At 43.9% G+C, this 27,106-nt stretch overlaps 1 protein-coding gene across 3 annotated transcripts in view; it reads left to right on the top strand.

Moving 5' to 3' along the window:
* Positions 1-27,106, top strand: part of C1QTNF7 (C1q and TNF related 7) — a 232,775-nt gene that overhangs the window by 123,032 nt on the left and 82,637 nt on the right. Inside the window, exon 1 of one of the 3 annotated variants that reach the window (XM_045182987.2) lies at positions 18,498-18,637. The exons of the other annotated variants lie outside the window; for them this stretch is intronic. The gene's annotated coding sequence lies outside the window, so the exon portion shown is untranslated. Of the gene's footprint in view, positions 1-18,497; positions 18,638-27,106 lie in introns of those variants that run through there. 3 annotated transcript variants of the gene reach the window in all.

The raw sequence follows: 27,106 nt of genomic DNA, 5'->3' as shown, positions 1-27,106 counted from the left end.
ACAAAACATCGCATTCTGAAAGTGTGGGCTCACCAAGTGGCGGCTGTGTAAGGGGCTGTCTCTTGCAGGCGTGTCACTGTTCCCTCTCCTGTGGGTCAGCCCTCCCTGCCTGCTGCAGCCCAGGGCACAGAATCCCTCCTCAGCCATGACCACTTACAACAAAATCCCACTCCCATGACAGAGATGCATCTGCACAGTGTCCACTTGCTCAGGATTGGATCTACACTGGGGAAGTATTCTACCTTACGTGGGCCTCAACAGTGTTGTTGCCACCCACTGTAACTAGAAAAGGAGTGGGGTTTGAATCTCAGCTCTCCCACCTAGCTGTGTGACTCTGGACAAGCTTAGTAACCTCTCTGAGCCTCGATTTGTTCATTTGCAAAACAAAATAACTTTATGCTCCCCAGTCCCCAAAATACCAGTTGTTGTTAAGAGCCTGATATTTTTGGCTGGCCAGCTATTTCCATAGACATCTTTGTTTTAGGGGATATCTTCTCACTGGACAAATTGACATGGAGTAGGTGATTAAAAAGAAAAGTACAAGCAAGAGAGAAGAACACACATAGATACTCAGTGAAGGGACTTGCATGTGAACGTGAACCCATCAAGGGAAAAAATTTCAGCCTAGGTGAGAGTGCAAAGTGACAAGCAGAATCCAGAGTGGCTCTCCCTGGTTTATTTTAATTCTCCAAGGGCTTCAGATGTTTGCTTTGAGGTGATTTGTGCCTGCCATTTGCTAACCCAAACCTACACTGTGGCTTTAATGTTTTTGTCTGTAAAAGAAAGTATACTTGTCCCTCAGGGTACATCACCAGCAACACATCACCACAGCTCTAGGTGGTATACTAAGTCCAAGGCTGTAATGCTCTGTCTGTCGGACCAAGCTGGACCCGTGCTTGAGTGAATGGGCGTGTGGCTGAGACCCTGTGGCCTGGGGTGGCGTGCTCCACCTCAAGTGGGCACTCACCACTCGCTCCAATGTGGCCCGACAGGACCAGATGTTCAGATTTTAAAAGAAAATCCATGTATCTGGATTTTATGTGAAATGTTCCTATTTTTTAAAACACTCGCTGTTTTTCACCTGTGGGAATGGCGATTTCATATGGTTCAACCCAGTATGACCTAGAGACACAAAAACAGTTTAAGATTTTTTGCTGTGTGGGACGTCTCAAGAGACCTTGCCCTTCAAAAAAAAACTGTCCTAAATAAACAGGGAACACACACGCACACAGTATTAACAACGATAGCTAGCAGAGCACCCTCCCTACCCAGAAGGTGTATGTGTGGGCAAACCATCATTTAATCCCCCAACACCCCTATAAAGTTGGCGCTGTGTGTATCCCTACTTTACAAGTGAGACCCAAAGCCTGACCACCCACTGATGATGACACACGTGAACATGGATATGTCATCCCCTTGCCTAGAGAGCCAGTGTCCCCACATCCGTTAGATCAGAGGAAGGAACTTAAAATGCATGTTACGGTCCCCCCACCCCGAGATGGCAGGTGGCGGGACAGTGATCTCCTGCACTCTTGGTCACTTTAATTCTTATACCCCTGGCATTAGTTCGCTCAGGCTGTGATAACAGAATAATCCCGCACACTGGAGGGCTGAAGCAATGGAAATTGTTTTTTTTCACTGGTCAGATGGTGAAAGTCCAAGATTAAGGTGTCTATAGGAATGGTTCCTGGTAAAAACCCTTTTCTTGGCTTGCAGATGGCCACCTTCTAGCTATATCTTGACATGGGGGTGGGGGCAGAGAGAGAGAGAGATCTGGTGCTTCTTTCTCTTCTTATAGGGACACCAGTCCTATTGAATCAGGGCCCCACCCTCATGACCTCATTTAACCTTAATTACCCCCTTAAAGGCCTTGTCTCCAAATATAGTCACTCAGTGGGTGAGAGCTTCAACATGTGAATGGAGGGGGGGGGCTGGGGTGAATCACAACTAAATGTCTACAACTCCCCATATCCCAAAGGTAGGAGAATCAGCCTCTCTCCTACCTTTTCCTCCTTTTCCAATCTTCGTCCTTAGTCTTCTTCCCATCCACCCCACTTTATTCAGTCACTTCCCTCTTTTCACCCCATTTTTTGTACCATGCAGTTTTCATTCTCCAACCCCTCTTCTGCCTCACTTTCCACAAGACCCTCTCCTCACATGTCCTCCTCTCTCTCTCCCTCTGCTTTGTCTTCCTTACTCCTTCATGCAAACCATCCTCTTCTCCAAAGTCTCCTCCTCTCTCTTCCTTTTCTTCTTGCCCTCTCCTCCACCACAGCCCTCGAGTCAAAACCCTCTCTGTATTTATGCTTTGTAAATACAAACAGAATGTGCCTGCAGTGAATGTGCCCCCGATAGCCAGAGTGCCATGCACAGTGCCTGGTCCACAGTGCAAATCCCATGCATGTCAGCGTGCCCCTCCTACACGGAGCTCCAGGCAATCCCAAAGAAATGTGCAAGATGAAGCAGTGGAAACTGAGAGAAAAAAATCAAAGCCATTAGATGGAAGAGGAACAAAATATGTGAACAAGGCCCCATCTAGTTACTGTGATTGAGTGTGAAATTTCACCTTCTGGCAGCCAGATCCAGAGCCTTTTCAGACTTAAAGTAATCCGTGTATCTTCTGGTGTGCTCAGGGTGAAGGGCTGGAGGACAGGAAATGAAGTCCTTATCCTTGGCCCTGACCTGGGTCCTGCTTTGAACAACCGTTTCCTCTCATGTGCCTTCATTCTTTCCAGCATTGTTTTGATCTCTCATTGGCTAGCCAATGCTGTATTAAACTCTCACTCAGGTCCCGTTTAGAATGTTGTTTTGTGTAGTAAAGAAGGCAAATCTTACAATTAAGGCAATTTGTAGTTAGAATTGTTGCTACGGTGTTGTTCAAAGAAATCTGAAGTTTTTAATTAATCAGAAAGCTTACTGGATGCAAGTTCAAGTGACAGCTGGGTGGCTTTGAGAGAAAGGTAGCAGATAACGGAAGGGAGGAAGGAAAAGAAGGAAGGAAAGAAGGAAGGAAAGGTTTTATTAAATCCTTTTCCACGTTCTCCTAAAGTTATTCATTTTCCTTATCTTTCCTTACGCTGTACTCTTTCCTCTTTCCTGTCACCCTCAGCATCCTTCTGAGGCCTGCAGAGAAAGCCACATCTCCAACTCTGGCCACTCCTGTTCAATGAAAACCTAGTCCTTTATTTCCAACACTTTCTCCTGAACATAGAAATCCAACCACCATCACAAACTTTCTGTTTTGTAACTGACCCAGCCATTACCTCCAAATGCCCTTGGTAACTGGTCAGTGCCTAAGACTCCTGCTGTTATCTTACTCTAAATACCACCCGCCAGTAGGGCCATTGTCAGGCTGCAGCAGAGGCGGCCTGAGTAACTAGAAGATGAGAAGTATTAACAGCAAAGCGCAGGAAGAGAGTTTGTAGGATCCTGGCCTGGAGAAGGGGAACTGAAGGGAGACACAACACTGGTGTTGAGTATTTGAGTATCTCCCTCAAGGAAGACTTCTGGAGGAATTCTCCCACATTTGGCATCAATTACTTAATATTCTAATCCAGAGAGGATCTGTCCTGAGTTAAAACCACAGCTTTGTCCTTTTCTAGGCTTGTGACCTTGGACAACTAACCCTCCCCATCTCCATTTTCATGCTGTAAAATGAAGCTAATCCATCTCATCAAAGTTCTAATACATGCATTTATAGATCCATGTGAGGATATAATATGGTGCTCAATCAACCATTGCTAAGATTAATATTCCTGATACTTCTGTTGAAATACAATAGAAGAGAAAGCATTAGATATACAGGGTTAATTAAGTTGTTTGTATCATAAAGCATAAGATCCTTTGTTCCTTCGTTGGTTCGTTCCTTCCTTCCTTTCCACCCCACCTCCCTCCCTTCCTCCCTTCCTTCTCCCTTTTCCCATTCCCATCCAGCCGTACCTTGAACCTGCATTCAGTAAGCTTTCTGATTAACCAAGATTTGCAGAATTCCTTTAACAATACCATAGCAACAACTCCAACTATAAGTTACCTTAATTATAACAGTTACGTCCTTTACTACACAAAACCACATTCTACACAGGATTTGAGTGAGACCCCAAAAAGAGATTCAGCAGTGTTTGGCAAGTGGGAGAAACAGAGATTTGCAGTGTTATTTGAATCCAGGAGAGGAGTCTTAGCAGCAGTCCTCATCCTTAGCTGTACCTTACACAGCGACAAGAGAGCTTTGAGAAATCCCAGAGCCCAGGCTGTACCCAAGACCATTACACCAGATTCCCTGGGGGTGGGAGCCAGGCTAAAATAAAATTTGAAAGCCCCAAGGTGATTCTAACACACAGCCAAGGTCAAGAACTGCTGTTTTAGAGGTAGTGATGGCTGACGCGGTGAAAATCCACAGAGGTGACAGGGCCATGTGCCGCGTGCACAGTGTGAGCACATTGATGACCCTCTAGACCCCAGAGCAGCAATTCCCAATCTTTTTCCCCTCGTGGCGCACATAAACTAATCACTAAAATTCTGTGGTACACCAAAAAATATATTTTTGCCGATCTGACAAAAAATAGGTATACCGTATTATTCAGACTATAAGATGCACTTTCCCCCCAAATTTGGGAGGAAAATGGGGGTGCATCTTATAGTCCGAATGTAGCTTACCTGGCTCATGGGGAGGTGGGGGGCGGAGAAGGGCAGCGGTGGAGCAAGGGTTTTTTTTTTTCCTATTTTCCTCCTCTAAAACCTAGGTGCGTCTTATGGTCCGGTGTGTCTTATAGTCTGAAAACTACGGTAATTTTTATTCATTCACACCAGACAGCTGTTATTTTGTTGACTGCTGTCATTTTTTTTTTTTTATCTGAGAAGAGAAAAGTTGATAAGGGAAAAGAAGCTAGTGCCCCTAACTAAACAGTCAGGTACTGCAGATTTTAAAAATTCTCCGTCACACTGGTGGAAAATCACTGTGCTAGAGGAACTTTCAGGAGACTTGTGGAAACAGAAATTAAGCTGTGAAAGGAAGGGCTAGATGGCTCAGTCCTTCAACAAATGTGGAACCTGGAGGGAAGCATGAGGAAGGTAACTTGAGGAGTTAGCTAAAGTGCAATAATACATTTTCAGAATGTGGGAGACCTAGACGTATTCGAACCATTGATGAGTCTACCATATCTTGTACACTCGCAATTTAAATTTTGGAAAATATTAACCTGGCTGGGGTAGCTCAGTGGATTGAGCGCAGGCCTGTGAACCAAAGCATCACCGGTTCGATTCCCAGTCAGGGCACATGCCTGGGTGGCAGGCCAGGTCCTGGGTGAGGGGCTCCCAAGAGGCAACCACACATTGATGTTTCTCTTCCCCTCTTTCTCCCTCCCTTTCCTTCTCTCTAAAAATAAATAAAATCTTTAAATAAATAAATTTTGGGAAATAGTAAATAAAAGTTTCATTGGTACAGTAGATTTCACCTTGGTGACGTCAGACCCATGACAGTACATTGAGCAACCGTGCTTTCTGTTTAAAACTTCACTCCTCTATTTATTTTAATAGCCATCTGTTCAGTTTTCTGCTGTGTGTCAAATATTACCTCTCTTAATTCTCACCAAACCTTATAAAATGGCCACCTCCACTGTACAGAGGGGGAAGCTTGTCAAGTGAGATGAGATTTGCAGAGGTTCGCTGGTTTGCCCCGAGTCAGCAGTGGAATACCAGGATTCCAACCTGGGTCTGTATGACCCCGAAGCCCACGGTCTTTTCACCCTGCCCCTGGGCCCCGGATAAAGCACAAATTGAATCCTGGGACAGCTGCATGCTTCCATCAAAACCTGATGAATGACAAAAGTGTGCCCTGAAAGGTCACATGCCAGCACCAGGGCCTCTGAATGAAATGAATGAAAAAGTAAAAATGTGTCAAAGGCTGCATGCAGCTCCTACTTCGGGTTGCACAAGGGCTTGAGCAAGGTGCAAAGCATTTTTCAAAAGGGGTGGGCATGAGTTTGTCATCGTGGGCACCAATGCCCAGGAAGGTGGTGGAGGAGCGGCCGGAATTGGGATTGCCCACAACTGACCCTATCCCCATGCTCAGGTGCATGGACAGGAACAGTCACTCTCAGCATTGCTCCTCTCCACCATCGGCCCACTCCTTCCTCCTTCCCTGGATATGCAGTCCTTTCTGGCTTCTGCCTGCCCAGCCACTGGACCAGTTTCCACTCATTTGGCCGTCTTCACTTCCTGAAACACATTCGTCCCTTGATCACCCCAGAAAACTGATTAGTATCCATTTGCAAGCATATTTTCCTCGGAGCACATCCAGGTATATATAGTCCAGAGGGCTGCTTTGATTTCAGGAATATTAGTTTAGACAATGAAATCTAATAAAAATATTGAGATTAGTTCCAAATAGCTACATAATCTGTGTCCAAGAGATGATTTCCATGTGGGCTTCCATCTGTAGACATTGTTGCTAGTTATACTTTGCACTTGGATAAGGAAATGAGCAAAACATTGCTTTCCCTCCCAATCAAAAGGCCTACAAGTTGCTGATGCAATGTCTGCAGGAAAGAGCCAGTGATATTTTGTGTTTCCTCTTGAAAAAAATATTTGCATAACGTATCCTAAAAGAAACTGGCCAGCAAGTTCATTCCAGGACAAGTTTTAGATTCTTTGAGAATAAAGCTGGCTAAGACCATAACAGAGACTGTTTAGTTTGGACAGACAAACTGCCAACATGCCCACAGAAAGGCAGATTTTTCTTTCGGATCTTATTTTCAGATTTTCTTCAAAAGTTTGTAAAATGAAAATTTGAAAGAAGCTATGTGATGGACCCATAAAACATGAGTACCTCAGACAGTGTTTGTGTCTCAGACCAAAACAGTCCGGGAGTCCGAGGTGGCTCGGACAAGATTCCGATCCACAGTGGCTCTAATTGATTATAAAAGGCACCAGAAGAAAGGGAAGGTGAGGCGTTTGCTGGGTGCCCACTGTGTCTGGCACATGCTTTCTGTCCTAACTAGGGACTGACAGACATGATCTCATTCAGTCCTCCAATCACCCCTTGAGGTGGGCACTATTTCCATCTCCCAAGAAAGGAAAAGAAGCTGAGGACGATGAATGGCAGGGATAGCATGACGAGGGTGGGGGTGATATATGAGTGGCAGAACGAAGCTGAAACTACTCTTTGTCCCAAACGTGTTTGAGTCCATGAATAAGTGGGTCTTGGAACATAACAAAAGACAAAATAAATCATACACGGAATCTATGGGCTCTGTATCCATTCCAACCACTGGAAATTGGGAACTGATGTTCTGTGTGAGTCTGAAGCGTCAGTCAAGATATATCCCGGTATTCGTGGATCTTGAGAAGAAGCGTCATCATCTCTTCCTCCTCCACAGCTGTTTCGTGGAGGGCTGCTTATGTGCACTTAATCCTCATCAAAATCCCTCTTCCAACCGGGGAAAATGAGGCCCATAAGTCTCAAACTTCAAAAGAGAGAAACTTGGACAGGGTCTCGAAGGAGTGAGAGGATCCATATATTCAGGGGAGAATAGAGAAAAAAAGACTTGCATGTGGACTCCTCCATGAAGGCCAAGTATCCCTGTTTGCTCAGAGAAGTATGTTCTGGAAGGAAAGCAGTGAAATAAAAGTCCAAGGAGGGTTGGATAAGGGTTCAAACAGCAAAGAACTCAGAATGCAGGAGAGGTCACTTTGACTCTCTTCTCAAGGAAAGGAGAAGCCACCAAAGGCTTTTGAGAGAGAGAGCCGTGTGGACAGCAGCCTTTCGGAGGGACTGTGCTGGCTACCCTGTGGGGGCGGGGCGGGGAATGAGGAGGCCAGATGGGGGACTTTCCTTGGGCAAATTCCAGGACATCCCGAAGGCCAGGGCTGGTTGGCTGGCCGGAGGTTCTGTGTGCCACTTGGGCCCTGCTGAGTCCTGTTTGGATGAAGCAGGCATCTTCCGGCTGCTTGCGCTCCGCGCCATGGGTTCATTTGCAGTGATGCAAATCCCGTGCTCCTTGATGTGGAAATGTCATCTGGAACTCTTTCACTGGAGAACGACCACTCCCCAAAAAAGGAGTCCCCCCGCAACAAGCATATTGACCTTAGGAAGCAGGGCAGGAGGGGAAGGCCACTCGGGGAATGAATGTGCCTGCCTTGTGAAGAAGCGTTCCCCCGTGCTGTGAGACACCTGTTAAAATTATGGCCCCCAAGCAGAAATGTCAGAATGGGGAGGGCTCACTTGGACTCTGTTAGTACTTAGGAAGAGTTTCCTAGACATATTGTCACCTCCCCCTGCCCAAACCCGCCCTTCCTGCACCACTGCATTCTTGCTTTCATCGGAGCAATCCCGCAAATCAGTGCCTGAGGACAGTCAGAACCAGGCCTTGCTGTGTGGGGGCAGCAGTTCACAGGCTGTAAAAAGCCCAGGAGGCTGTGTGGAGAAAGGGGCTGGAGAACTAAATTGAATCTCAGTTCATTTAGCCATATGATCTTGAGTAAATTCATTCGGCTGCAGAACAGTAATAAAACCACGGGGATCAGATGCAATTATATAGATGACAGGACCATACTGAAGGTAAGGAGCTGACACAGTGGAGAACAAGGTCAGATCAAGGTCAGCAAAGCCAAGCAGGAGGGAGGAGGAATGCAGCAGTCTGGGTGAGGCCAGGAGAAACCACAGCCTCCAAGCCCCACTCGGGCAGGGCTCGTGCTGCTCAATTCGGGTCCGATTTTAAATAATACCAACTGACTCAGGTCATTGGGTAAACCCCAAACAAAGCAGTGCATCAAATTTGGCTGCCAGTTCACTGACAAAGACTAGCTGCTCACAACTTATTATGTGGAACCCCACTCCTCCCACTTGCTGGTTGTGTGTGTTTAAACATGGCCCGCACCTTCTCTAACGTTCACTCTCCCCGTCAAAGAGTGTGGATGGTAAGAGCCATGCAGAGAGCAGTGGTGGGGAGTAACTGAGGTCAAGTCCACAGGGACTCACCCATCAGAAGGGGGCTGCAGAAGGTGAGAGCAGGACCCCCTCACCATCCTTCACTGTGCCGGGCATTAACCCTTTAGTTACTGGTCTGCAGGGAGGTCTGGTAGGTGGGAGACAGACAGAATCGCTTTTACCAAAGCCCTGCATCCAGTTGCCAGTCCCCTATAACGCTCAATAAGTTACAACAGTTATTTTTAAGGCTCAGTTAAGGTTCCTTTCTTTTGCCTGGCTCCTCGCCATTCAGAATGGTCTGCATGCCACTCAACACTGTGCTCTGTGTGAAGGGGGACAAAATATAAGACAGATGCAGGCTCCGACTATTAGAGGATAAACAATATTTAAATGACCCGCCCTGTCTCTGCAGCCAATGGAACCCTAACATGCTTGGGTTTGGCTGTGGGCATCAAGGGTCTGGCTGGTGGAAGCAATGGTCTGGGAGGCCCCCACTGCGACGGTCAGGCGTCATCGGAACAGTCAGGGCTTTGGGACCAAGGCAGGTCACTAGGCATTTGCAAGTTGGGTTCCATGGGCAATTCATCAGTCGTTTAAAAACATATAGTTAATTCTTGCTAGTCACAGTAATTAGGTTCTATTTAAAGTCACTCCAGAGACTGAATAAGCAAATCCTAAACTACTGTTTCGAGGGAACACACAGGATTAGGGTCCTACAAGTCTCTGGTGATGGCATTTCAACAACTGATCAATAGATAACCTCGTTTTGCATGTGTTTCTGTTTAAAGACACTTTACTTAATGCATATTCTTGGCACTAACAGCACTCTAACTCATATCTGAGTGAAGCTTACCTAACACATGCGTTTTTCTCCATAAGGCACATCACACAGCCTTCTTGCACCTGGGAATTCTAGACACCACTTCTATGAAGGCCATTTTAAACAGCCAAAGAATGCAAAACAGGTGGTACTAAACAGACTGTAGAAAGGATACTTGTTTATACCAGGAGAGCTGAAAGAAGACGACGCAGCGTTCCTTGTTCCACTTCAGCTACATTTGAGCCCGTTGAAGACTCAGACTTTTTTGCAGTTCTGTGTGTATCCTCAAACGATGAGAAAACACCGTGAGCATGGATGTGGAGGTTGCAAATAAATTTCAGCAAGTGGGTGAATTTGCCAGTGCAGCATCTGCCAACATCAAGTGCTGACTGTATGTAAAAGGCATTCGCACACTTATGTATCAGACCTAACATTTGCACGTAAACTCAGCCTCCTGTCAGCTCATGTCAGCTTGATTTATATCTAAAAACTACAAGCATTAACTAGCCCAAAGGACACAGTGGTTGTCAAAAGAAAATATAAATGTTCCATTGTACAGCTAGAGCTTTTTCCCCACAAAAGGACAAATAGAGACATCTTTCCAAGATGGGTCACGTGGCTATTTTAGCATTAAATTGATAGAAAAACTTCTTCCTGTAAAGGCAGGCTCTGCTTCTGGGAATGATACAAATTGATCCTAGTCGTGTCCTTGGGGACTTCGCAGAACAGGGCCAGCCCTTCTTCCACATGGCGGTCTCTCAGATATTGGAAGACACCCCAGTCCCCTCCTCCAAGAAGGCCATTGCCCACGTTCGGCATCGCTGTTTCTCACAATTTCACCATCTCTGTCACCTTCTTGGAACAATGTTCTAATCTGTCGGAAATTAACTGCCATCTCCTGCTTAGGCTCTAGAATGAAGTTAAGTAGCTTCAAAATCAGCTGGTAGGACAGTTAATTCACACAACTGTACCGGGGAGTAATTCGGCAATGTACATGAAATTCCTTAAAATACGTATATCTTTCCACGTCTCAAAATTGAGTCTAAGGAAATAATCGTGCTAAGATTTAGTTAGGAGAATGTACATTGCAGGGTTCTTCATACCTGAGAGTCCCAAGAATGGAACACTGTTAAAGAAATGATGACACGTCCACACAGCCACTCACCACCAGGTAGCCACCAACCAGACAACATGCACAGATCTGCATTGACTTACACAGGTATCTACACAGTCGTAACAGAAAAGAAGATTCTGAAAGAGTGGGTACAATCTGATGAGACTTTGTGTTAAAACATCGCTCTACAATAAAGAACACCACTCTCAAGAGGTTAACGAAAGTACTCTTCTTTATTATTTTCTTCTACAATAAGCCATTACATTAGTAATAAGGAAAAATCACTGTTTAGTGCTTAAAAATTAAAATTAAAATAACCCATTGGTAACTCCTTATTGCTTCCAGGAAAGAGTCCAAACACTCTGGTGTGGGGCACACAATGGTTTCTGATCTTACCCGCTTAGGGTGCCTCACGAGCTCTTTCCACTTTGGCCATGGTGACCATAGAAAATTCCCCGTATTTGCGTCCCTGCTTTCCCCTGCCCGCTCAAGATGTCCTCTCGGCTTAGAAACTGGATTGCGGAGATGGTGTGAAATTACACAGCTGACGAAGTGGCAAAACCAGGCCAGGGCTGTCTGTCCCTGGGATGCTGTCATCCCAGGCTAACAGTGACAAACCGGCACTGGCACCGCAGAGGCTGTGTGCTGTGTTTCATCTCAGTGCGGGCAAGTCCACTGCTGAGGCTGTTTGCAGCACTGTCTGGGGAGAACGCACCCTGAAGTCCAGCCCTGCACGTTGTCCCACAGACAGAGCGGGTCAGAGGTCCCAGCAGCGCATTTGCCCCTTTTGATCCAGGGTGTTGGGAGCGATATTTTAGCCAGACATTAGAGCTCAGTTTGCAAACATATGCCCCGTGTGGTCAGGTTTTGCTAATATGGTCTACTCTGACTTCTTTGTCTCTTTCATTATAAAAATTTAATACTGAATTATAAAACCCAGATGGCATAAATAGTTCCAGATGCTTTCCTGAATCCCTAAATTCCCCATTAGAATAAGGAGAGACATTGCTTTTTGTGAGTAGATAGCTACATTTTAATTCACTGAAAAACCAAAAGGATCTCTAGGCAAGTTCTTCAGGCTTCCTTCCATGCAGGAAACACATGAACTCTTCTGAGTGTCTTAAGGAGCTGAGTCGTCAAGATTCACAGCCCAGCTGTCGGCCATATGTTCTGCTTTATTCATTTCTCCTCTCGAAGGGTAAAACCACACCATGGTGAATGCAGGGGCCTGGGGCCAGGCTGCCTCAATTCCAATCCAACTAGGCATCTTTGGGCAAGTCACTTAACCTCCCTAGTCCTCAGTTTTCTCACCTGCAAAATGGGAATAATCACAGCTCCTACTTACGTTTGTTGTGAGAGATGAATGAGTTAATAATTTGAAGTGTTTAGAGCAATGCCAGCCACACAGCAAAACGTTTGCTCTTGTTATTACCTGAGGGGTGGTATAGGAGGTCTCAGGGGCTGGCTAGAAAGCCCATTCCCCTTTTTCCCTCCAGATAAACAGAGTTAAGTCTCCTTAACCTTGGATTGAGAAGACTCTCATACTTCTGAGAGTCACTAATAAGCTAACTCCATGAAAAACCTACACTGCTAACCTTCAACAGAGAACTTACAGGCTATACGTCCCTCAGCTTCTCAGTTTCACACCTCAAGATGACACATACAGGCCAGATGGCCTCTAGACAGACTCCGCTCCATTTCACACTTGACTTACCTTTTCACGTCTCAGTAGCGATAAAAGCTTGTGTGATGTTTTAACATTTACTGGCCCTCTTATACACATGCCACCCTACTTACTCATCATCTCAGCTCTGCTAAGTAGGTATTGTTATCATCGTTGCTGTTATCGTCATCATAATTTTTCAGGGTGGACAACCAAAGCCTGGTCAGATAAAAACACTTACCAAAATTGTGCAGCTGGTAAGTGACTCAGTGGGGACTGGAACCTGGATTCTCTGCCTTGAAATTCTGTGGGTTTTTTCTACTCAATGTCACTGCTGATGCTGTAGAATTAGCGTGCAGACCTTATAAGAGGCCTCAGGAATTCTTTGCATCACTTCCATTGGATTTGTTTTTTGACTTGAGGATTTGATTTCTCTGTTTCCACGGACCTGCCGTGTTTGGCAGGTGGGGGTTCCGCACAGTCAGTGCGCCAGGCCGGAGCTGTTTCTGTAGGTTGCAGTGACTATATGTTGGATGGTTGGTTTAAAAAAAAAAAAGACAAGTTTAATTGTTTTCTTTCAAATAGAACTCTGTGATATCATAGCCAAACAATGCCTCATGTAGTAAGAAAAATGAACTATTTTAGAAAGTTTGTTCAGAAAGACGCCAAATCTTTTGCAACAAGGAAGTATTGTATATGCATCTCAAAGTCTTCCATACTGAGACTTGGAAAGAAAGGTGGGGTGGAGCTGGGTCAGTTAGGGAGTGTGTTCAACTCGTGTGACAGAAATGCAGCTTCAGTGATGTGACCAAACCGAGGTGGGTGCATCTCATCCGAAAAGCATTTATTTTGGAGATTCACAGTCAAGGGTGGGTGCAATGGCTTCACCATGTCTTTGGAGACCCCAGTTCCTTCTACCTTCCTGCTCTTCAGCCTTGGCAAGTAGCTCTCTTCGTGGTGACCACAAGATGCCCATGCTGCATTGATGTCAAGACTGCATTCTGGGGGAAATACAGCAAAACACAAAGAACAAAATCTGAACAGGTGACACCCGCTCTCTTTCCCCTGTAGGAAGTTTTCCCAGCAACCTCTTCATTTGACCTCTTCTTAACCATCATTGTTCAGGCTGAGTGGGTCACACAGACTTCCTCAGCCACAGGGAATTGGGGAGGTGCGTATTTACCTGGTGACATTGGCTCCCCAAGCAAACAACGGCTCTGTTAGTAAGAAAGGAGGACAAAATGGAAAACGGACATCAGAAAGGAACTAACAATCTGCCCAGAGCATCACCATTCACTGAGGGCCTGCGATGTGTTAGGCGCAAGCTAAGAAAGAGCTAACACTACCCTTGCCTGAGACATAAAGAAGAGGCCATCCAGAGAGCTGTAGAATATGAAATGAGATGCCCTTTTCTCAGAAGACCACCACATGGATTCTTCTCATGTGTTGTAGGCCTGGTACAGAGAAGCCCCCCAAAATGGCTTCCGAGGTTTCCCCTCTCCTTGTCCTCTCTCTCAAATGAAATTAGAGACATAACAGCAGTTTCCTCTTAGAATGCCTTTATGTTGGCATTGTCTAATTAGCCTTGTTATGATCTAATTATGGTTCCTTCTCTGCTGCGTATCTTTCCAACCCAGGGCACACACAGCATTGCTGGCTTTGTTAAGATCCTGTCAAGTCTTTCCTGCTTGGTATGTTCTTTCTTTTTGATGGGCTCTCCAGAGCTCTAATGAAATTGTTTTCACTTTTACCTTCATCAGCTAAGACATAAATAGTCTTTGCTTTGGTGTCTTATCAGCCTTTTTATCATGCTTGATATTTAATAGGAGATCAGTGGTATCTGTTGAAAGAATGAATCTCAGCTTTATCATTCACCAGCCGTGTGATCTTGGGAAAGTTTCATAACCTGTTCTGAGAAAGAAAAAACATCAATGTTTGGTATTATAAGCCCCTGGGATTTGAGAGTTGTTTATCATTACGGTGCAGCATTATACCTGCAATAACTGATGATGCAGCCTGCCACCATGTAGCAGGGGAGGAAAATTCACGGAAAAGAGATGCCCAGCAGAGAATGCCAATGGCATTGACTGTGGAAGAGCATCCATGCTGTAAGAAGACACATTGTTTCTCTAGCATTCATTAATGAAAACAATCTTAAATTTTAACAACCTCCCATAAAATAAATACTAAAAAATGACACAAACTTCTCTGAGTCACACTCTGAGGGTTTTAGAGCAGGTATAGAATACCACCAAAAAAGAAATATTTTCTGGCCAAGCTTGATTTTGTGTTACTGGTGGGCAAACTTGTGGGATGGCGATGATAACAGAAAACGCCCCAAATGCTTGCCTCCCTGATGCAGCTGCGCTGTACGTGTGTTAGGTTGGAGTTATGGGAAACAAACCATCTTTTTGTACCAAGAGGAGAATGGGTAAAGAATCTTGCCCTTGTGAGGCAAGAATCACATCTTGTGATTGTCAGTGGAAACCAAAGCTGGAGAAAATTTGGAAATCTGACATCCGACCAACCTGAGCTCTATCCCTACCAAAGTGTAAATATTCACCAGAGTAGAGGGTTGTTTCCCATCTTGCCTGACACACTCATGTGTCTGACTTCTTTTCAAGAAACATCCAGTGAAACCGGAGTTTAGGGAGCAACATGCAGGTGTTTGGAACCACATGGGGTGGGAGTCTGGCATCTTTTCAAGGCATGTGCCAGATAGCAAAAGATAGCTCTCAAGACATTTCCTTTTTTCAGGCAGCATAAACAACTGACAATGTATTTGTGTTCCTTGGAATCAAACAGACCTGGATTTGATTTCCAGATCTGCTAGCTGATAAATGTGCAACATTAGTCATACTGCTTATCACCACCAAGTTTTCTCCTCATCTGTAAAATGGAAACAATACTTAAGTTGAACCAAGTAAAACTGCCATATATGAAGTGAAAAGAAGTTGCATATTGGCGATTTTATGTGGTTCAGCCCATCTCTGTTTCACAAGACTGAAGTCAGAATAGAAGGCTAAGTTCCTGTGTGTCTTCTACTGGACACAACTCTGTTGTTGCCCACGACAGACACCTAACGCAAGACAGCTTAGGGGGGGGAAAGAAAGGTAAGGCATTAGCTCCTGTCGGTCTACAGATGGCATTAGCTTCCTTGTGGCAGCATCCAGGGGCTCAAATGATGCTTCTCTCTGTGTGTGTCTCTGTCCCTCCTGCCCCACTTCCTTGTGAGTCTGTTGACTTTGTCATACATGGTGAACAAGATGACCAATGACAGTCTCTGGTGGAAGCAAAATAGACATTTCTCTCCCAAAGCCTATCTTTCTTGGGCTACATGCTCACCCATTAAACAATCACGGTTTCCAAATACATCAGATCTTCTGGTCTTCTTTCCATCTCTCTATTTCCTTTTTTCTTTTATACTTTCTTTTTTGGCAACACACGTACCTTTCAAATATCATCTGACTTAGATCTTGTTTGCCATCTTCCAAGGAACTGTTCTGTGTTGTTTGACGAAAACAAGCCTGCTTCAGTAAATACATTTATCCTGAATAATCCACCGAGTAAGTAGAAATTTCATTGTTGATTAAGACAAGAAATGTATGTGCAGTTACTGCGGGGTTACTGAGACAGCATGGTTATGACGCTGAACATAGAGAACAAAAAAATTGGGGGGGAGCACGAAAAAGACAGTGATTGTGAAATGAGGAGATTGGAGGCCGGAAGGGCTTGAGACCGAGTTCTTTCAAGGGGCATTTTAGTTTAACTGTTTACATAGAGGTCGCATCTACCAACAACGAAAATTCTTGAGATTTGGAAATGTCTTCTTCTTTTGAATCAACATCATCATTAATTAAGCAATATAAACCAGAAAATCCTCTTTGGTTATAAACTATGCTTTGAAGCCAGGCCTGCATTTGAATGTTTTCAATCAAAATTTTAACATGCAAGTTGAAAGAAAACAACGCCTTCAGGGGAGTGCAAGGATAAGGGAAAGCAGAGTCTTCTGAATGCCCTTCTGAGAGTGCTGTGAATTTTATTACCCTTATTAAAAGTGCTGAAGAATCCACTTCACTTTAGAGACAAATCCAAATGCTCCCTCATGGCAGGGTTCCCACCAACAAGTCAGGGTCATTACTTGGTACTTCCACTACATTTGTATTTTCCAAATATCAGCATTCCCATCACTCCACATTTTTGTCATTACACAGTATCACCTGTGCCATGTAGTTACCTAATGTTTTCCTACAAATCTATTTCTTTTTAATTAGATAGTTTACGCTGATGCAGGCAATGCAGCTCATTGAAGCTGTTGTTTAATCCCTAAGTCTATTTTGTTATAGCCGCCGAACCCAACTAAGACAAGGCTCCATTTATAAATTGCTCTAATAGATAATAAAGTACAAACCTTAATTGCAATGACATTGAGAGAATGGACTTATAAAAGGGCAAAGGAAGTGAATGGAAAGATTAAATATGAGCTGGATTCAAAGTGTGAGTATTTTCAAAAGTGAGGCTGATTTTGATTTACTTGGCCTTTGGTTGTGGCCACTTCCAGAGAAAAGACCCCTCGTCTGTGTCAAAAGTCTACGGATGCTTTTGTATGTGGTTGAGCAAATGTTTTCTCTCTTTTTTCTTCCTACTGTTAGAAAAGTGAAATATACTCCTTAAAAGGAGGGGGGAAAGGCCAAGCACCCAGGGGCCCTGGCGCTAAGGGGTGAGGCCAATGTCACAGAATGGAAAATAGTCATGGCACATCCCACCAATGAGGTTTTCTGTGTGAAATTCTGTGCTGGAGGATGGAAAGTGCCACTTCACAATTTCAAAGCTGGCCATTGCTAATAAGCGCTCTCTCAGTGAAGACCTCACTGGACTCTCACTCCAGCAAAATGAGTTAAGCACAGCAGACGGGGATCACACCCCCAGTAAGAAAACTCTGGTTTGGGGTATTTACATGGGGCTCCCTCGGCTGGTGTCAGAAGCAGTGATGAGCCTTGATGTTCTGATTTCAGGCCCAGTGTCCTTTCAATGGCAAATATGAAAACACAGACTTTCTTCTGATCTTGGTCTTGTTTTCCAAGGTCAGAGTTTTATGCATGCCCAATTCCATCCCCTGACCAATATTATTCTTCTCCCCCAAGTTCCCTGCTGGCTTCTTGCAGCAAAAAAACTAATATTAAATGGAACATGAAAATGTAGAGGAGAAGAGAAGCATGTAAATTTGGACCTGTTAAAAAAATTCCTACACCTGACATAATTGATTTCATCCTTGAAGTTCTTTCCTAGTAATCAACACATTGTATGACCAAGCAAGGGTAGCTATCATTATAATCCCCATTTTGCAGCTGTGAGAACTAAAATATTAAGGATGTCATCTAGTGACATGTAGCCTAAAGATCAAGAGCCAGACCTCAAACCTTTGTGTCTGTCTCCACCTACCTGTGGTCCCCATTCTTCCTCTCACTTCCTGTGTGACCTGGTCAAGGCAGATAACCCTAAGCTTCATTTCCTTCCACTGCAGACTGAAGGGGCTGACCTGCAGGGCCTCCAGGAACATTCTGTACAGTGGCTGGTAACAAAGCCATCACCATGTGCCTTGAAGACCAAAGGAGCCTTGATTTCCCCCAACAAGAAAAATGAAAAAGTGTTTAACATGAATTTTGTACTTACAACAAATATTGTCCAGACGCTTTGTGCTGTTTTTTAAAATATGATTTGGGGAGCAAGCCAACAGATAGGGAGGGATATTTATTTTTGTTGTGAGGTCAAAAATACTTTTTGGAACTCCATCAAACAAATACGAAATCTGTGTAGACCACAGCGTCACTGCACACCATGGGCCTTGCGTGTTCCCTCTGCCTTTGCCACTGCTCCAAGCCTGGGAGAATGCTTTTGAAACAAATCAGGAAATTACTTATCAGACTGAAGCCCCAAAGGGTTATGAGCTTGCCTTGCTGCCAAAGGGAAGGGGATTTCAAGTGAATGTTCCACAGCTGTTCACAGACTCCAGCTGTTGGAAGGTCTTGCAAGCAATGGAAGTAAGGAGCCCGCCATCCCGATGGAAGTGAACTTCTTCAGGCTCTTTTTCTCCCGGAGATGAGTCTTTTGGCTCAGGTTGGTGTTACTCTTTCTCTGTTCTTCTCTGAGGTTTGGGGGTGTTTACTGACTGGGGCTGACTCAATGAAACCTCCTCTGGGGAGGCTTCAGCTGAACAGAGGAGAGAAAGCAGAAGGCGTCAGAGCTGGCTTTGCGTGGGGAGAGTTGGTTTTAAAAGCAGCCCTTGCCTTAGAAATCATGCTCCTGAGTGGCTATAAATCCATATTCAAGAGATTGTGAGGCTGACAGGATATCCTGTGGGAACTTCACCCAGAAAAACAGAATTGTCATCGAGTCTGCGCCTACATAATTCAAGTTTAAGTTGCTTCTTTCATTTTGATATACTGTAGGATTTTAGTAGAGGAAAAGAACACAATAAAGCTAATATGGTTCCGTGGAGATTTCCCTGTTGTAGTCTAAATCTTGCGCTCAATTTATCTTTGGTTAAGGGTGCTAATTTATTTCCTGTTTATTTTTTAAAACAAATGTACTCGTCGTTTCGCGTGGCTGTGGGGGTGATAATGCATTCCTTGCAATGTCGGGCTGTAAGCCTCTAGACTGTGCTGGTAAAGCAACGGGCTCGTATTAATAGGCATTATAAGAATGAATTGCAGAATTTCATAAATAGTGCGTTGTACTACAGTGTGTTTCTCTCATGGGCATTTCAAATCATATTTGGTTCAGGACTGGGAAGTGATTTTGGGGATGTAGCTAAGCGGTAGGAAATGGTTTGGTTTTGGTCAGCCTTCATTTGGTGAAACCCTAAATCTTGCCCTGAGCCTCCTCTTCCAGGGTCCCTCATCAAGAGCCCTAGGGCTGCTGGAAACTTGTGTCCCCAGATCTCCACCCTCCCCATCATCAGACTATGCCAGTGGGGCCCGGTTCCTGATTTGAATTGGAAGGCCTCACCCCCTCAGCCTGGCTTGTATAAATCATCCTGATGCCCTAGAAAGCTTCCAAAATGACAAGAATATTGCTCTTACCTCTAGTTGACATTTGGCTTCCTTTCTTCTCTGAATAATTTTGGCTGACACTTTGGCATCCTATGGAGGATAAGACTGGTCTTGTTCCTGATATGTTAGTGAAGGTCAGCCCACGTGTAAGGCATTGCTGAGGGTCAGGAGGGTTTGGGCAGAAAGGGATGTGAGATACTAGGAATTCATCACTGCGTGTTTCCTATGTAACCCTCCATTATCAATTGACTCACCTCGACTTTTGGACTCAGGGGATCTCTAACCTTTGTTTAACAAATATATAGGTCCAACACTTGCCGTGTCTCATAGGGTCTGCAGAGCTGGCGACTCACTGGTCAGAAGTGGTGGCTCTGCACCCAGAGCCCCTGGGACACATCCCAGGTGGGCCTGCGTGTGGTTCAGGGGTGAAGACTTAATTCCTGTGTGCCTCAGTTTTCTTACTGTGAAACAAAGGAAACAACAGCAGGATGCGTGTGAAGCTTGAGAGTTACCAGTAATGTAGGTACAGGGCTGCTTTTGTCTATGCATGAGAAACCAAGGCAAGTGATAACTAAGAAACTTCCCCATGGCCACACAGGTGACGTCTGGCTGGCAGGGAGGGATTTGGAAGAAAAAGATCTGGCTGTATCATAATGGAGAAAGTCCCGATTTTTAACCATCACCTCCTTCCCGGTGCTGTTGAGTTCTTTCACATGCATTCCTTTATCCAGTCCTCATGATGGCCTTCTACATAACCGTCACTGACCAGTGACCATGAAGGTTTCAGGCAAGAACACGGCAGCTCAAAGACACGAAGTAACTCACCCAAAGTCACACGCCTAGAAGTCAGTAGTGCTGAGAGCTAAGCACAGGTTTTTAAAACCCCAAATCCTGTGCTCTTTTCCTGACCCCATACTCTTTAAAAGGTCAGGCCCATGCTGCCCCCCGAAGGGCAGAGTGGGTTAGCGAAGTCTGGCAATGCTCACCATCAACTGAGCCCTCAGGGCCTGGCCCTGCCTCATTATAGCAGGTACCAGAGCCCCTTGGCTAATAATTCTCCAGAGGATTTGGATGTGCATCAAAATTTGACAATCAATCTCTGCAGCCTGTTCTGCAATCCAGGAAAAATCCCATATGACCTTCCCCTGAAAAAGGTGAAAATTTTGTTCAAGACAAGAGATTGGGTGTTTTCCGTCATTTAAGTTTTTGGATTACCCTGTGGTCAGAAGCCACACTATTTCAGAGTTATTCACTGTCTCGTTTATGTCCCAGTGCTCGTCTCATCCGTTGGCACCTGTCATTCTCTAAGCCCTCTGACCATCTGAACTTTCTGTCATCAGCCCCTTTGATTGCATCAGGCTCCAATGATCAGCAGATGGGTAGATTGCTCTCCCTTGGTAGGCTTTTTATTAGAAATCAGTACAACTGCATGGAATGCATCACTGTGTTAGAATAACGTGAGCAATATCTATAACATGAGAAATGTACTCAATAAACTTTACACGGAGAAACCTGCAATGCAATCTTTACTGCGCTGAGTAAAATACAATCAGATTGATTTCTCTGAAGACTACCGCAACAGAGATAGATTACCAGCCAAAAGGAGGATGCCAAAACACAAACTGGGAACTCGAGAGGCCTTGGAAAGAAGTCATGGGGGGCGTAGAGGAATAGGAACCATCAAACATTGGAAATGATTTCCCGTGGTGTCAAATATCAGGATTTGAAGGGAAATATCCCTGGCTTTGAGTTCTGGCTTCACCACTTTCTAATTGCAAGACTCCAATATGTTGCTTACCTCTCAAGCATATGTAATAAACATAAACAACTCAGCATTCAATCCACAAATATTTATTGAGCACTTGCTATGTGTCCAGTGTTATTCTAGATATAGCAGTGAACAAAAGCCGAAGTCTCTGCCTTCAGACCTTTAAAGGGGTAGGCAACAGAATCATAAGCCAGAATGTAACTTTGGAGACTGATAAGTGTCCCGAAGAAAATAAAATATGGTGATGAGATAGCGTGACTGGCAGGTGAGATAGTGTGATTGGCAGGTGACTGGCAGATACTTCTTCAGCTAAGGTAGTCAGGGACCACCTCACTGAGGACGTCGTATTTGGCACAGACTTGAATCATAAGAAAACCACAAAAGCTATGGGTAAGTCACTAACGAACCATGTGACATTAGACAAGCCATTGAAACTTTTAGGCCTCTGTTTCATCACCTCAAAACTACAGAGATGGGGTCAATCTTTGGTGCCCCTGCCACCCCTGAAACCATCACCTGCTTTCCTTAGCATCGTGTGCCACGGGTAATTATATGAACATAAGAAAAACCATCTCTGAACCAGCTATACGACAGTTATTTCTTCTTTTATTCCATTTTCTGGATTGTTTTCAAAATGTTCTTCCTCATCAAAGATAAATTAGTAAGTCCTAAGTAAATGAAGATTAATTTAATGGTCCTTCGTTAAACATGCACATCATCACAACTCCTAGAGACTTCACTGTTGGAGAAGACAAGACCCACCACATGACAGATGTTTGGGGACGAACTGTGCAGCTTCACAATGACTTCATGTGTGGCTTCGAGTCCGAAATCGTACATGTGTTAGTGGCGCCAACAGGAAAGCTGCCAGAAGCCAGTTGATCCAACACGCTATTATTAGCCAAGATTCATGTGTATGGCTTTCAAAAACAATTCCTGGTCTGAAATGTTTCCTTTCTTAAAATGGTGCAGGAGACCTCGCTTGGGTCTCAGACAGCATCTATCCAACATTAAGTTCATAATGCAGATGACGTGTACTGGAGGAGTCTTCATCTTCCAATCAGCCACGTATTTGTGGCCAGAATATTCTTGGCTGTAACGATCCAGATAATGGTCTTATTCCTCCATGTCGCCTTTAGCACAATAGTGTAAACCTCAAATAGGATCCACAGCCCAGAATGAGAATTTTGTGTGCACTGCAACAGAAAATGTACAGGTCAACGTTTCTGATTTTCAAACACTGCTGTCTTTTTGGCTTAAGTTTTAAAAATGGGATCTCTCCAAATTGCGAACTTGTTTTTAAAACAAAGTCCAAAGCTGAGATCCAAGGACTGAAAACTCAGAGCAGAGAGAGTGAGATTAGAACGTTGGTGTCCCTTAACCTGCAGGACAGTGAGTTGTGGGTGAGCCCTGATGATCCTTAGGGCTCTAGACCAGTGACACCCCGTGGGGGGATTAGGGGTTAGGGCACTGCTGTTCTGCCCTTACTTTTATGGCAAATAATATTCCCAGCATTTTAAAGACACTAGCACCTCACCCTAGTGTAATATGGCTATTACTCTGCATATGTTACTGATGAGCAACTGAGGCTTGGCTCAGTTAAGTAACAAGGAAGTTCTCCAGCTAGGAAATGCCAGGTCTACACCTGGAACTCAGGACGGCCCTACTCCATGGCTCACAAATGTTCTACTCTACTGCTGTACATTAAAAAGATAATGGACTTTTTCTTCACATGCAATAGGCCTTTGATGTAAGTTAAAAACAAAGAATCTACTGCAAGTTTTTAGATGTTGAAATAGCCTTCTGAGCGAGAGGCTGAGAAATGTCTTCTCTGGAAGTCTGGTGAAACCAGATTGGTTATTATGCACATCTAGTATGACTTTAGTGCAGTGCTCCCCAAGGTGAAAAGATAGATACAATGATTCCTCAAGTTCCTTTCTGGTTTTTCCAACCAAAGGCCAAGTCTGTGTCTGGGCAAGGCAAAATTGTGCTGACATGGTGAGTCCAGCAACTGTGCTCTTCCTCCTTAGCTGCGTGCCGTCCCTCTGGCCAAAGGGAGGTCCACACTTTCTGGAAGACACGCAGTCACTCAGATCACAAGCTCTGCAGTCACTTTTCCCACAACCAGGAAGGGGCCCCAACTCTGTTCCAGTTTGTGCCCAACCAAATGAACACTATTCCAATGACTCTATTATCTCATTTGATACTGTATTTCCAGTCTTCAGAACTATATATTGGGACCAAAAGAGCATAAGAATAGAAAGTTTTTTTTTAATTCTGGCTATTGTATGTATCAGTTAGGATTGCATTTGTCTGTATCATAAAGCCTCATTCCTCTCACATGTAAGAGGTCTACTTTTCTCACATAAAAGAAGTCCAGATGTAGGTGATCCAGAGACAGTGCAGCTATTCAAAGATGCCACCAGGAAACTAGGCTTTTTCTATCTTTTCTCTGCTTCGCCAGCATTAGCATGTGGCTTTCCGTCTCTGATGACAAGGGCTGCACCTCTAGCTGTTGCATTCATAATCCAGGCGGGAAGACAACATTTTTGTCCTTGTCAAACTTTGGCTTTGTGGGGAGAAAAGGAAGCCCTTTTCTGGGACTTTCCATGTGCCTCTTACTAGCCAAACTGTGTCACTTGGCCACCCCTAGCTGCAAGGGAATCTGGAAGTTTGGGTATTCTGCTTTCCAGTCTTTAATATAGAAAAGGGCATGGGAAAAGTGGATTGGGATGGGCTTCGAGTGAGTCAACCTACAGTACTTGTCAAAATATGTCATATATCCCAAACTTAAAGCAATATATTTTCAATTTCATACATGCAAAAGACTATTTTACATAAACATTTGCTAGCTGCATCTATTTTAATACTGAATTGTGAGCAGAAAAATATTTTCAAATCAAGTAATAAGAGGTAGGTAGTGACAGCATTCCACCTGAAGTACCACAGGGTGATGGAAACCAGGGGATCAGGATGTCAGATCAAGATGTGAATTCCAGCTCTATACCTAACTAAGTGTGGGAATGTTCTGGACCTCCATTGCTTTATATTTAAAATAGGGATAATAGAGCTACCCACAGAATTGCCTTAGAATTAAATGCCATAGAAAGGGTCTTGAATACATACTAGGTATTCAAGAAATAGTCGTTCTTTTTGCTCTTGCTTTGCACCTTTTAGTCAGCAAGTGCATAAACCTTCATGAAACTCTACTCAGCTGGAGCTGACAGTTGAAGAATCAACTGTTCGATTGTAACAACAGCGTTAGAACAAACCCTCTGAATGGTGTGTAGCCCTTCTCTATCAGTGCATGCCAAGGACCTCTCATTGGGGCTTCAGCATATTATCTTACCAAGCCAGACAAAAATGTCTAAGTGATTTTGTTTTCCAAACTGCATCGTGTGCTTCAAAGTGCCATCTGCTTGTGACTTGTTACAAAACAGAATCAACAGAGCCATTTGGTGACATTTTATAAAGTGACTTCAGTGTTTGTTACCAAGGGATATAATTCCTAGAATTTGTGCAATTTGTTCTGTGTTGTTGAGCTGTGAAATGAAGCCTACACAGAGACTTTCAGCTGTTTCAACACATTATCCTCAGCTTAACCCGTGAAGCCAGGTTTTAAATTGGGTTTCTTTCCATTTTAATTATCTCCCCATGTCCCTCTGACCTTTTCAGTCAAAGATGGATGTTCAAAGTTTGTCACCTCATAGTCACCATTGCAAAATTAAAAAGAGAAAATAAAACAAACCAAAAAGAGTCCACAGATTTGCAGAGTCTAAATCTATCCATCAGCCAAAATCTCACTTCTGCATAATGGTAAGGTGGGGGGGAAACGATGGAATGCTTTGCAAAGCCATGAGGTTTTGTTTGTGTATGAATTCTGTGACCTTCAGCAAACTATTGAATCTTATCCTCTCTATCCTCGCCTGGAAGAAGGAATGCACATACCTTGCCTCCCATTTCACCTAACTGATATGAAGATTATTCAGATAATATACTAGATACACCATTCAAAGTAATGCATAATGTACTCAAGTCTATTTTGTTATTTCCCATTGATTATAGTACAGTTTGTGTCATTTCATACCACATAATGAATCCCATAACCTTCTCAGACTTCCATCTGAACTCTCACTTTATTTGTACAGACAAACTTTCTTGACAAGACTCAACAGCTCTTCCATCACTCTCTCTTTATCTCCTTCATCTGAATTTAGCCAGTTCTTCCTGGGTTCTACCTAATTCTAGCTGTTCAGACTAAATATTCCACTCTCCACAGGCTGACCACCTTTTCTTGACCCAAATGCAGCCAGATTTATCTCAAGATCATTGAATACACACACACCCCCCCCCACACACATGTATATATGTATATATACATATATGTGTGTGTATATATATATTTATATTTATATTTAATTGGATCAGGAGTAATCCATACAGACAAAAATTCCTGCCCTCCTGGAGATTACACTTCTGCCCCCTGGCCTTGCCAGCCTGGCATACCGATGAGGATACCGAACACCAACAATCCAATGTCATTATCTCTCCTGTCACAGAGGTCCCCCAAGTGTTCTATGCTGTGCCCACCTGTGTCCGTGAACTTCTATGCAACAGTCACTGTGTAAATCATGGTCCAAATTCTAGTCCTCTGTGTAAACCACAGACGTAACTGTGTCCATCTCGAGAATGGTAACATTCACAGGAAGGATGTAATCTGCTGTCTTCCCCAAAGCTGATCTCCTTTAAGCAGCCAGAGTGTTGCTAAGTCCCAGGCAGAGAGAGAGAGAAAGCCACAACCCCGTCCCGAGTCACTTGGCCCCAAGTGGTTGTGTTCTTCCCAGAGACTCAAGCCTTGACTGAAAATGCCTTCCTGAACATTTTTCCTGGAAAAGTTCCTTTTAGCACCTGACTTTAACAAGTCTGATTATACAGGCTTAAAAATCAGTCCCTATACCCTCTACTGACTGCTCCTCATCTATCCCACCCCATTCAGACACTCGTGAGTACATAACCCCCATGCCTCTCACCTTCATGGTCCATCTCCAACTTTCAGTTGGCTTTAGATGGAACACCACAGAAACCAATAAAATTTAGTCAATCTGCCTAAAGTTTAGTAACTTTTATGGTCAATTAATATTTGACAAAGGAGGCAAGAACATACAATGAGGTTAAAACAGTCTACTCAACAAATGGTGTTGGGAAAATTGGACAGATACATGCAAAGAAAATGAAACTAGACCACCTTCTTACACCACACACAAGAATAAACTCAGAATGGATTAAAGACTTAACTGTTAGGCTCAAAACCATAAAAATCCTAGAAGAAAACATAGACTGTAAAATCTCAGACATTTCTTGTAGCGGTATTTTTTCTGATGTTTCGCCTTGGGCAAGAGACACAAAAGAAAAAATAAACAGATTGGACTACATCAAACTAAAAAGTTTTTCACAGCAAGGAAAACCATCAACAAAATGAAAAGACAACCCACGGAATGGGAGAACATATTCGCCAATGATGCATCTGATAAAGGGTTAAAATCCAAAATTTAAAAAGAACTTACAAAACTTAACACCAAAAATCTCCAAACAATCCAATTAAAAAATGGCAAAGGATCTGAATAGACACTTCTTCAAAGAAGACATACAGATGAACAATGGACATATGAAAAGATGTTCAATGTCATCAGAGAAATGCAAATTAAAACCACGATGAGATATCACTTCACACGTCTCAGAATGGTTATCATCAATGGCCCTGGCTGG

The sequence above is a fragment of the Desmodus rotundus genome, chromosome 4, assembly GCF_022682495.2.
Source record: "Desmodus rotundus isolate HL8 chromosome 4, HLdesRot8A.1, whole genome shotgun sequence".
Lineage (NCBI taxonomy): Eukaryota > Metazoa > Chordata > Mammalia > Chiroptera > Phyllostomidae > Desmodus > Desmodus rotundus.
The sequence above is the reverse complement of the archived record's forward strand: the minus strand, read 5'-3'. Positions and strand labels throughout refer to the sequence as shown.